Raw genomic sequence first — 13385 nt, forward strand, 5'->3', positions numbered from 1 at the left:
GACAAAGATTAAGAGGCAGAGAGAGACTGAGAGGGGGCGGGGGAGATCAAGTAGAAAGCGTGAAACTGTCTTGTTGTTATATATGTAATAACTCGATAGACTGAATACTGTGAACTAACACAGATACAAACCTGGCTCTGCTTTATTAGGGCCCAAAGTGATCACATTACATGATGGCTTGCCTTTTATACCTGGGCCACACACATGTGCGTACAGCCCAATGACCTCCGACAGTGGCACCACCTGGTGGCCAGTAACCCCAAGCTTACACAAATGACAATATCCCCCTTTAAGATATTAGTAACAGTCTTTTTACAAATTGAGACGGTCCGGGACTTTCCGCTCCCGAGTTGATCGTCTCAGTTCAACTCCAGCCTTGGGCGAGCGCTCTGAGTCTGTTATGACTGGGGGCTGGGTAGCCGATCTGATGGGAGTAGCAATGACCATGTCAGGGATTGAAAGTCCAGATTCATTGCTGACAGCGGAGTCCTCTGATGACTGGGGGTAGGTTGGTTGGTCACTGATTGTGTCTTCCTCAGACTGTTCCGGTTCATCTGTGGGCCGCAGCTTTATCTGATCAACATGTTTCCTGCATGTTTGCCCATTCTTGAGCTTGACAATAAACACTCTGTTACCCTCCTTGGCCGTAACAGTGCAGGTGATCCACTTGGGATCTTGACCATAATTTAGTACATACACAGGATCGTTAACAGAAATGTCCCGTGACACAGCAGCGCGATCATGATACCACTGCTGACTTTGACGTCTGTATTCAACATGATCGTTAAAGTCAGAGTGGACAAGAGAGAGCTTGGTCTTGAGACCTCTCTTCATCAATAGTTCAGCAGGGAAGACCCCGGTAAGCGTGTGGGATCTTAACTATAACTAAGCAATATGCATGACAAGCGAGTCTGCAGTGAACCTTGAGTTAGACCTTTCATACTCTGTTTGATGGTTTGGACAGCACGCTCTGCTTGACCATTAGATGTGGGTTTGAATGGTGCTGACCTCACATGTTTGATACCATTGAGTTTCATGAACTCTTGAAACTCCAGACTAATGAAGCAAGGTCTGTTGTCACTTACAACGATGTCGGGCAGACCATGATTGTCAAACATGACACGGAGGCTCTCAATGGTAGCTGTGGATGTACTGGATGATATGATTATACACTCTATCCACTTGAAATATGCATCTACCACAACTAAAAACATCTTTCCCAGGAAGGGACCTGCAAAGTCGATGTGGATCCTGGACCATGGTTTAGATGGCCACGACCACAGACTCAGCGGCGATTCCACTGGTGCTTTACTTAGCTGCATGCAAGTGTTGCACAGATGCACACATGATTTCAGATTAGAGTTAATTCCAGGCCACCATACATGAGACCTGGCAATGGCTTTCATCATGACAATACCGGGATGAGTGCTATGTAGGTCATGTACAAGTTTCTCTCTGCCTTTCTTAGGCATAACAACACGATTAACCCACAGTAAACAATCTGACTGAATGGATAGTTCGTCTTTGCGACGGTTGTAAGGTTTGGTCTCATCACCCATTTGCTCACCAATCACCAATCACCACTAACGACACAATGTTTCACAACCGACAATATTGGGTCCTGGCTGGTCTTAACTTGGTGAGCCATGACAGGAGTTCCTTCACTTTCAAAAGCATCCATGACTAACAGTAGGTCTGCAGGTTGTGGCGTCTCCAACTCCGGATACATACATGACAGTTCTGATCTTAGATGTTGAGCCAACGCCTCACTTGAAGGAGCACTGGTCAGAGAATTTGGCACTGACCATCCACACCTAATTCTCCAGTCCAAGTTTCCCAGCAGGAAGTGAACCCTGGCAACATCAACCCTGGCAACATCGCCCCTGGGGGTGTTATGACATTGTGTCAGTTGCATCGAAATATCATCCCAAGGATCAAAGGCTGATATTGTAACGCATCTGATGCAATGCATTGATATTGCAAAGCAACTGATGCAGTGTGCAGATCCTGCCAGCTAAATGGGAGTGAAATGGCTGGTTAAATCGACCCAAACTATGCACTAAGATGGCCGCTCTCCCCTGCACCAAGATGGCGGCTCCCTGGAGTCCTGCACTAAGGGGCACACAATTTGGGTCTCTAAATGCTTCTCTGGCAGAATAGCCAGATGGGGCTGGAAAATGGGCGGAATGGAAGCAACCTACTCTGGGAGGCTGGGAGGCTCTCCAATCCTACTCTCAGAAGGCCTCAATACCAGTCTCATCAGTTAAGAGTTGGCACAAGTGTCACTGAGGCTTTTTGAAAGGCCACAAGCCCTCACTAGCCCATGGTAATCAAGGAAGGATATACTTGCTGTTGAGGGGGTTCAATGAAGGTTCACTAGATTGATCCCTGGGATGAGAGGGTTGTCCTGTAAGGAGAGATTGAGTAGAGGTCTATATTGGCGAATGATACTTAAGGGGTTGACTGTGGATGGGCAATGGCAGACATTTAGAGACCGCATGGATGAACTACAACAATTATACATTCCTGTCTGGCGTAAAAATAAAAAAGGGAAGGTGGCTCAACCGTGGCTATCAAGGGAAATCAGGGATAGTATTAAAGCCAAGGAAGTGGCATACAAATTGGCCAGAAATAGCAGCGAACCCGGGGACTGGGAGAGATTTAGAACTCAGCAGAGGAGGACAAAGGGTTTGATTAGGGCAGGGAAAATGGAGTACGAGAAGAAGCTTGCGGGGAACATTAAGACGGATTGCAAAAGTTTCTACAGATATGTAAAGAGAAAAAGGTTAGTAAAGACAAACGTAGGTCCCCTGCAGTCAGAATCAGGGGAAGTCATAACGGGGAACAAAGAAATGGCGGACCAATTGAACAAGTACTTTGGTTCAGTATTCACTAAGGAGGACACAAACAACCTTCCGGCTATAAAAGGGGTCGGAGGGTCTAGTAAGGAGGAGGAACTGAGGGAAATCCTTATTAGTCGGGAAATTGTGTTGGGGAAATTGATGGGATTGAAGGCCGATAAATCCCCAGGGCCTGATGGACTTAAGGAGGTGGCCTTGGAAATAGTGGATGCATTGACAGTCATTTTCCAACATTCCATTGACTCTGGATCAGTTCCTATGGAGTGGAGGGTAGCCAATGTAACCCCACTTTTTAAAAAAGGAGGGAGAGAGATAACAGGGAATTATAGACCGGTCAGCCTGACATCGGTAGTGGGTAAAATGATGGAATCAATTATTAAGGATGTCATAGCAGTGCATTTGGAAAGATGTGACATGATAGGTCCAAGTCAGCATGGATTTGTGAAAGGGAAATCATGCTTGACAAATCTTCTGGAATTTTTTGAGGATGTTTCCAGTAGAGTGGACAAGGGAGAACCAGTTGATGTGGCATATTTGGACTTTCAGAAGGCTTTCGACAAGGTCCCACACAAGAGATTAATGTGCAAAGTTAAAGCACATGGGATTGGGGGTAGTGTGCTGACATGGATTGAGAACTGGTTGTCAGACAGGAAGCAAAGAGTAGGAGTAAATGGTGACTTTTCAGAATGGCAGGCAGTGACTTGTGGGGTACCGCAAGGTTCTGTGCTGGGGCCCCAGCTGTTTACACTGTACATTAATGATTTAGACGAGGGGATTAAATGTAGTATCTCCAAATTTGCGGATGACACTAAGTTGGGTGGCAGTGTGAGCTGCGAGGAGGATGCTATGAGGCTGCAGAGCGACTTGGATAGGTTAGGTGAGTGGGCAAATGCATGGCAGATGAAGTATAATGTGGATAAATGTGAGGTTATCCACTTTGGTGGTAAAAACAGAGAGACAGACTATTATCTGAATGGTGACAGATTAGGAAAAGGGGAGGTGCAAAGAGACCTGGGTGTCATGGTACATCAGTCATTGAAGGTTGGCATGCAGGTACAGCAGGCGGTTAAGAAAGCAAATGGCATGTTGGCCTTCATAGCGAGGGGATTTGAGTACAGGGGCAGGGAGGTGTTGCTACAGTTGTACAGGGCCTTGGTGAGGCCACACCTGGAGTATTGTGTACAGTTTTGGTCTCCTAACCTGAGGAAGGACATTCTTGCTATTGAGGGAGTGCAGCGAAGGTTCACCAGACTGATTCCCGGGATGGCGGGACTGACCTATCAAGAAAGACTGGATCAACTGGGCTTGTATTCAGAAGAATGAGAGGGGACCTCATAGAAACGTTTAAAATTCTGACGGGTTTAGACAGGTTAGATGCAGGAAGAATGTTCCCAATGTTGGGGAAGTCCAGAACCAGGGGACACAGTCTAAGGATAAGGGGGAAGCCATTTAGGACCGAGATGAGGAGGAATTTCTTCACCCAGAGAGTGGTGAACCTGTGGAATTCTCTACCACAGAAAGTTGTTGAGGCCAATTCACTAAATATATTCAAAAAGGAGTTAGATGAAGTCCTTACTAATAGGGGGATCAAGGGGTATGGTGAGAAAGCAGGAATGGGGTACTGAAGTTGCATGTTCAGCCATGAACTCATTGAATGGCGGTGCAGGCTAGAAGGGCCGAATGGCCTACTCCTGCACCTATTTTCTATGTTTCTATGTTTCTATTCTCTGGGATTTTGGACTGAGATGAGGAGAACTTGCTTTACTCAGAGGTGTAATATATGGGTTCTTCAAGGGTTCTTTGTTTAAGAATTCATCACAACACATTGCTATTAAGAACTAGTTGGTTTATTAACAAAGGCTTAATAATCACACGACACATTACCAGTTCATCCACCAGGCTCACAACTGCATAGCTCATCGTAGATGACCTAGACCATCACGTGACTGGCTAAGCCACTCACAATGCAACAGCTCTACAAACCTGTGAGCATACTCACAGGTGCACATATTACAAGCGGGTTGTGAACCTTTGGAATTTTCTACCCTAAAGGGCTGTGGATGCTCTGTCAATGAATATATTCAAGATGAGATCGCTAGGTTTTTTGGACGCTAGTGGAATCAAGGGGTCTCAGGATCGAACGGGAAAGTGGAGTTGGTGTAGAAATTCAGCCGTGATCTTATTGAATGGTGGAGCAGACTCGTGGGGCAGTATGGCCTACTCCTGCTCCTAATTCTTATGTTCTCATGTACATGAGTGTCTCTAATATTATAGTGAGAATACAAATTTTCTGGCTGGTCTGCAGTGTATTATGGTTGGATTGAACCAATCAGATCCCTGTGAGAATACATAAGGTAACCATTATCCTTCTTGTCTTTTATTTAAAGTTTTTTTTAGCATACTCCTGTCTTTTAAGATATATTTTTTTCTATTTCCCACACACGCAACCATTCTGAGCTGTTGAACATAATCTCTCTGCCTTTTGTTATAACCACCCCTTTCTGCCGTACCCAACCCGATCTGGCTCTCTGTCTAAATTAATTACATAGGATTACATAGGTTTTGCTACCCAGAAACAGGCCATTCGGCCCAACCAGTCCATGCCGGTGTTTATGCTCCACTCGAGCCTCCTCCCGTCTTTCCCCATCTAAATCTATCAGCATAACCCTCTATTCCCTTCTCCCCCATATACTTGTCCAGCCTCCCCTTAAATACACCGATACTATTCACCTCAACCCCTCCCTGTGGCAGCGAGTTCCACATTCTCACCGCTCTCTGGGTAAAGAAGTTTCTCCTGAACCCCCTCTTGGATTTCTTGGTGACTATCTTATATTGATGGCCTCTAGTTATGCTTTTCCCCACAAGTGGAAACACTCTCTCTGTATCCACTTTATCAAAACTTTTCATAATTTTAAAGACCTCTATTAGGTCACCCCTCAGCCTTCTTTTTGCAGGAGAAAAGAGACCCAGCCTGTTCATCCTTTCCTGATATGTATACCCTCGCATTTCTGGTACTGATACAATCTGACCTCTCTGTCGGACCAAATTTGACATCATCTTAGCCACCCAGTGCTGAGTGACATACTCTTGGCCAACAGAACCTAACTTTCATGCTGTGCTGAGGCGAGTTGCCCAGCGATGTCTACTGGCTTGCAACCTCCAGCCTATTGTGCCCACTCCTTGCTCTCTCTCCTTCCAGGTTACACGTGGGCAATGCCGTGGGAGACTTGAATAATCTTTAAACACTACAGCTATGCTCACATTACAGAGGATGCTTAGCCTAGTTTATAATCCATTTTCCATCTCATGTTTTGATTAAAACAGTAACATTTGATTGCCAGGCAGTGCACTGGAATGCTCTTCGAATCTGTGACCCCTGGGTGTATCCTTGTCTTGTATTCTAGATTGTATTTTCTGTTATCCGTCTTAAGAAGAATATCTGATCTTGGCATTCCCCACTGATTTAAAATCCACAGAACACTACCCCCAGCTCATCCTCTGCAGTCGCATGGACTGCTTTTTGCAAATCTAGGCATGCACGGAATTCTAATCCCTCTAGAATTGTTCCATTTCAGCCAACACGCTTTTCAAAATATTAGACACATCCTATGTTTTCATTTTCTTCTTTATTTTGGTGAAGATCGTTCTGCTTGTCAAAGGAGAGCGATGTAAACGCAAGAGTGGTGTGATTTTTCCACAGCGTCAGCACCAAATATTCCCAGATCAGGTGTTGAACAACCTGACTGTCTGCAATCGGCTTGGATTCCATCCTCAGACAAACACCTCCACTTGCACCAAGGTGCTATTTCCATTGCTTACGTCAGCAATCCCCGTGACCTGTCTGAGTGAAGTGATCAAGGAGTGATATTTATGGCAAAAAATTTTGTGGCGGCCCGCTAACTTTTGCAAAGTTGTAAGTTTAGCGCCAGGTGCTAATCGATCTCCACGCCCATGAAATTGAGTCTCTGTGCTGAAAGAATGCAGGGGGCGCTAAATCAGGCGCTAATGGCATAGGTGAGTGGCATTAGGCTCCAAGCGATAATGAAAATGAGGTGCTGTGTAATCGGGAGTGAGCCATTAAAGGGGAGGGTCTCTGGACTCAGCACACCTGTCCCCAATGTTTCAGGGAGAGCAGAATGGCAATATGCCGTGGGCTGAAATGCAAAGTCCTTTGACGGCCCACAACACTCCGGGGTCTAAGTAGCATTTATCTGGCTGCAGACACATCCTGCACTCTCTGGCACGCATGAATGACATTTTAAATGGAAGAACGGGGGCGCATACCATTAAGTAGCGCCCTGCTAGCCGGCAGCCGGCTGGTTCACGCCTCAGCCCCTTGCGCTGTCGGTGCGAGGCGGTAAGGTGGGGGGGGCGCTGCTGAAGTTTGCAGATTGGGCGCCCAGCGAGCGTAGCACACACACTGATGTCACGATCTGCATAGAGCGAAAGGTGACTGAGGCGTTAAGTGTTATTACGGGGCCGGCGAATTTTCCACGCGGCGCGAGATTCGCCCAGACGCGACACTACTGCCTGAGCGCCCCATTAGTGCCCCTGCTAACTGGAGGCGCTAACATGACGAATTTCTCCCCCTTAATGCTTAATTCTGGGCAGTGTTGTGCTGTGGACTAAAGCCCACAGAGGATAGTGTCAGTTTGGCTCCACTGGTAGCACTCACGCCTTTGGGCCGTGGGTTCAAATCTCACTCCGGGACATGCATTGAGAAAGGTTCCATCCTTTGGATGAGATGTTAAACCACAGGCTCACCTTCCTGTTCCAATTACTCAAGTACTATTTGAAACGCATAGAGGTTTACTGGTGTCCGCCAAACAGATTAACTGGTCACGTGCCTAATTGGTGTTAATGGGATCTTGACATGCATAAAATGGCTCTTAATATAACAACAGCCACTGCATTTTAAGGTCATTGATTGCGTGAAATATTTTGAGAAAGGTAATAAGGCTCTATTTAAATATAAATCTTTTTTCCTTTATTTTTCCAACTGGATCGAGACTTCTCCAACTGAATTTAACTGGAGTCCCTGACAGGTGACAGAGAAAAGAGATTTTTATTTCTGCAGTCTTGGCTTGATTTGAAGTGAGGTTCTTGGTGTTCTGAACGATGACTCAATCCCTCTCCAAGTGCTTTTGATCATTTTTATACCGTTGGCTAGCAACCATTTAACTGGTTGCATCATCATTCCCAGAGAGGCAATTACACTAAGTCTAGATATCTGTACATAAAGTCGTTTATAATCATCTTTCCAGTTAACTTATCTTGTTCCTTTCCATTAGTCTATCTCTCTCACACTTAATGCCAGATTCTGCAACATAGGAGCAGGAGGAGGCCATTCAGCTCCTCACACATGTTCTGCCCTTCAGTTAGGTCTTGGCTGATCTGTATCTTAATTCCATCTACACGCCTTGGTTCTGTAACCTTTAATACCCTTGCCTAATAAAAATATGGGACAAAGGCAGGTATATGGAGTTAGGTCACAGACTAGCCATGATTCATTGAATGGTGGAACTGGCCTGAGGGGCTGAATGGCCTCCTCCTGTTCCTATGTTCAATGTGTACAGACCAAAACTAATAAATGAATTTGAAAGTTTCAATTGGCCCCCGGCCTCAACAGCTTTTTGGGAAAGAGTTCCAGATTCCCACTGGCCTTTGTGTAAAGAAGTGCTCCCTGACATCACCCCTGAACGGCCTGGCTCTAATTTTAAGGCGATGTCCCCTAGCTCTTGACTCCCCCAACAGAGGAAACAGTTTCTCTCTACCCATCCTGTCGAATCTGTTAATCATCTTAAACACCTCAATTCGATCACCCATTTATCGTCTATAGTTGAGGGAACAGAAAGCAACCTGTCCTTATAATTGAATGGGTTTAGTCCTTGAACCGTTCAGGCCCTATCTGCAACCAGAAAGATCAGGGGACTGACGTCTCAGTTTGGTGCTTGGTGTGAAGGAGCATATGGGTGGAGACCACATCAGAGAATCGGATGTGGAGGATTGCATTCCAGTAATGCAGCCCATTTTCTGTCCAATAATAAATTTGAATATCCTCCCACATTTTTTTCCCTGAATATGATTATATTCGCTAATGAATGGGCTGGAGTTACAATAATAGATTGTGGGAAAGCGCTCACTAGTAGGGTTGAAGAACATCCCAAAGCACTTTGCAGCCAATTAATGTTTAGTTGCTCTTATAATGTAGGAAACGCGGCAGCCAGTTGGCACACTGCAAGCTCCCACAAACAGTAATACGATAATGATCAGATAAGTTGTTTTCTTAAATAATTTTTTTTTTCATTCACAAAATTCGGGCGTCGGTGGCAAGGCCGGCATTTATTGCCCAGCCTTAATTGCCCTTGAGAAGGTGATGGTGAGCCACCTGATACAACTGAGTGTCTCGCTGGGCCATTTCAGAGGGCAGTTAATCATCAACCACATTAATCAGGGTCTGGAGTCACATACCGGCCACATACTGGGTAAGGACGGCAGATTTCCTTCCCTGAAGGACATTAGTGAACCAGATGGGTTTATAACAACAATCCCGTCGTCTCATGGTCACCATTACTGATGCGAGCTTTTTTTAAATTCCAGATTTATTGAATTAACTGAATTTAAATTCCCCAGCTGCCCTGTCTCTGGATTACTAGTCTAGTAATATAGCCAATATGCTGCCATACCCAACATGTTGATAAATATTAGTCAGGACCCCCTATGAGAACTCTGCTGCTCTTCTTCGAAACAGTGCCATCGGATTTTTGTACACTCACCTGAGAGAGAGCAGACGGGGCCTCGGTTTAAGATCTCATCCAAAAGACAGCACCCCCTCAGCACTACACTGGGAGTGCCAGCCTAGAGATTTTTGTGCTAAACTCCCTGGAGTGGGATTTGAACCCACAACCTTCTGACCCAGAGGCAAGAGTGCTGCCCACTGAGCCACGGCTGACACTATTAAACCTAAAAGCCACTTGCCGTTCCTTAAAAATAATCCTATTCTTCCGTAAGATTGCGTGTTCTCCTCCCCAGTGCCTGACACACTGAATTCCCGACCTCATTCAGATCATCGGCCGGAGGAACGGAGCAGGGTGGAGGTGATACGGTTTCTGTCGGAGAGCAAAGGTAGCAGGTGGGTCAGCCGGATGCTCTCAGGCACCGCGTAATATTGTGCTACGGGGCAGTATTTAGCGGCGGGGTATGGAAACATGGTGCCTGCTCAGTGTCTGCGGCGTGGAACTAGACTTGGTGTGGGGGTAACCTGAAGAAACACAAAGGGATTGGGGAGAGAATCGAACATTCATCAAAAGGCTAAAGTGCCCAGGCCACTGGGCGCAGAGCCAAGCTAAATAAACAGAGCTCCGTATCCTCCGCTCACAACCAGATACTGTATCAACCACTTTACAATCTAAACTGAGAGCATTTGTGGGACTGAGACCCGGAGAAGTGACTACATTTGCCTGAACATTGCTGGGAATGTTGTCAAGACAACAGGGCATACATCAGCAGACTTTGAGAAAGGGCCCATTGTTTCACTATAAACCAGCCTCACATTTCCCTGTTACTGATAGGTTCACCTCACAACACCTCCGGCACATTAATCTCAGTGTAATGCTCTTCCTCGACAGCTTTAATTGACATGAACTTGATGGTCCATTAGTGCTGTGCTTACACAAGCCCCCAATGCCACTGAGTCACAGGCCCGTGAGTCAAACTAGTTCTGCACAGCCCATTGTGACGGGCTGGGTTTTACGTGATACGGTAAAAGGCACACCGCAGTGGTCAGATAATCGAGTCATTTGTATGAAGGGAATGCAGCAGAATGTATGGGTGATTAAAAAGTACTCAATGTGTGCTTTTTAACAAGGATTCCCAATGAATAGGATGCCCAGTGAGTCAGTAAACTGTGTCAGCCAGTGGTTCAGTGCGTAACACACTTGCCTCTAAAGCAGAAGGTTGTGGGTTCAAATCCCACTCCAGAGACTTGAGCACAAAAAGCTAAACTGACACTCCCAGTCTTTTGGATGAAACTGAGGCCCCGTCTGCTCTCTCGGGTGGATGTAAAAGATCCCATGGCACTATTTGGAAGAAGAGCAGGGGAGTTATCCCCGGTGTCCTGGGGCCAATATTTATCCCTCAATCAACATAACAAAAAACAGATTATCTGGTCATTAACAAATTGCTGTGTATGGGAGCTTGCTGTGCACAAATTGGCTGCCGCGTTTCCCACATTACAATAGTGACTACACTCCAAAAGTACTTCATTGGCTGTAAAGTGTTTTGGGACGTCTGGTGGTCATAACTGCAAAGCTTTCTTTTCTTTTTCTGACTGGAATGCACTATACATAGATTGAAAAAATTTGGGATTAGGCAAATCTCCTGATATTGTAACCGTTTCCATGACCCCTTTATGTACTTGTTAATTAATTCCTCCAAGTACAAGAGGAATTCCGGCACCACCCCCCCACACACCCCCCACCCCCCTTCCTTCTCCTACCTCCCCAGCCAAGCGAGGGCAATGGGACATGCTTGTGCTGCTCTGCTAATAGAGAGTTTGGTTTTAATCACCAGGGCTACTGGGGGACATAGTCTAAAAATTAGAGCCAGACCTTTCAGGAATGAAATTAGGAAACACACAAAGGGTGGTAGAGGTATGGAACTCTCTTCCGCAAACGGCAATTGAGGCTAGATCAATTGTTCACTTTAAATCGTCGATTGAGAGCTCTTTGTTAACTAAAGGTATTAAGGGATATGGGGTAAAGGCGGGTATATGGAGTTAGGTCGCAGATCAGTCATGATCTCATTGAATGGGGGAACAGGCTTGAGGGGCTCAATGGCCTCCTCCTGTTCCGATGTTGTTGGGACAATGCAGTGACACTTTTGTTCTGCGTCTGGTCTATGCTATTCTTGAATGCACAACTGGATGCAACGAATGAGAAAGTGCTTCATGCCCCAGCACTGATCTACCTCACCTTTCAACGCAAAAATTTTACCCCACCCCCACAAAAAGTGGAAACAATAATAAAAAAGCAGCAGTGGTTATTGCCAGCAGTGACAGTTTGAACATAGTACATTTCCTGCTTATAAAGCACTGGAGACCCAGGAGAAAAGCAGAGTCCCAAAGGAAATTTAGTCAGCAATTTATTTCCACATTCAAGTTTGACACTCCCTGCTACCTTGAGTTTAAAATTAGCAAATAGGTGCTGTGTGATCTGTCTGAAAAGCTGTGGTGTATAAGAATCGTGAATTACGTCCAGGAAATGCCAGTATAAGCAATCTTGTGTATGACAGATACCTCCCAGACATTAGCTGGCATTCCTTCAGACATTAATTGACCAGTCAGCAATGTCAAAGTACATCTTTAGGGTCACTTTTACCATAAGGTACGCCCCCGTGAGCACAGGTTGGTAGAGGTGTTGCATTGTGAGTGGCCAGTCACGTGATGTTCATAAGACTCAATAAAACCCCAGCCAGTTGGGTCTAGGTCACCCACGATGAAGCAGGTGGTTGTGAGCCTGGTGGATGAACTGGTAATGTGTAGTGTGATTGTTAAACCTTTGTTAATAAACCAACTAGTTCTTAATAGCAATGTGTTGCTATGAATTCTTAAGCAAAGAACCCATGAAGCAAATACATTACAATGGCAATCTATTCAACCACAATGTTCCCATCCCCTTGAACTTGCCACCTTCCTTCCTGCTTTTAAAATCCTCCTCAAAATCTTTTGCTTTAGCTCCGCCTATGCCCACCCAGCTCGCTCCTTTTTTCTCTGTTCCCTTCCTGTTTGGTGTCCACTATTTTTCCTTTTTTAATGTAAGGCATAAGAACATAAGAAATAGGAGCAGGAGTCGGCCATACTGCCCCTCGAGCCTGCTCCGCCATTCAATGAGACCATGGCTAATCATCGACCTCAACTCCACTTTCCTGCTCGATCTCCATATCCCTTGATTTCCCTAGACTCCAAAAATCTATCGATCACAGCCTTGGATAGATTCAATGACTCAGTATCTACAAAGCTCTTTGAGACACAGAATTCCAAAGATTCACAACCCTCTGAGTGAAAAAATTCCTCCTCATCTCAGAAAAGGTCGACCCCTTATCCTGAGACTGTGACCTCTGGTTCTAGACACCCCAGCCCGGGGGAAACATCCTCCCTGCATCTACCCTGTCAATCCCCCTCAGAATCGTGAATGTTTCAATGAGATCACCTCTCACTCTTCCAGAGAGTATAGGCCCAATCTACACAATCTTTCGTCATAGGACAACCGTCTCATCCCAGGGATCAGTCTAGTGAACCTTCGTTGTACCGCCTCCAAGGCAAGTATATCCTTCCTTAGATAAGGAGACCAAACCTGTGCACAGTACTCCAGGTGTGGCCTCACCAAGACCCTGTACAATTGTAGCAAGCCTTCCTTACTCTGATACTCCAACCCCCTTGCAATAAAGGACAACATGTCACTTGCCTTCCTAATTGCTTGCTGTACCTGCCTGCTGACTCTCTGTGCTTCCTGTATGAGGCCCTAA

This window comes from Pristiophorus japonicus, chromosome 22 (genome assembly GCF_044704955.1).
Source record: "Pristiophorus japonicus isolate sPriJap1 chromosome 22, sPriJap1.hap1, whole genome shotgun sequence".
Classification (NCBI taxonomy): domain Eukaryota; kingdom Metazoa; phylum Chordata; class Chondrichthyes; family Pristiophoridae; genus Pristiophorus; species Pristiophorus japonicus.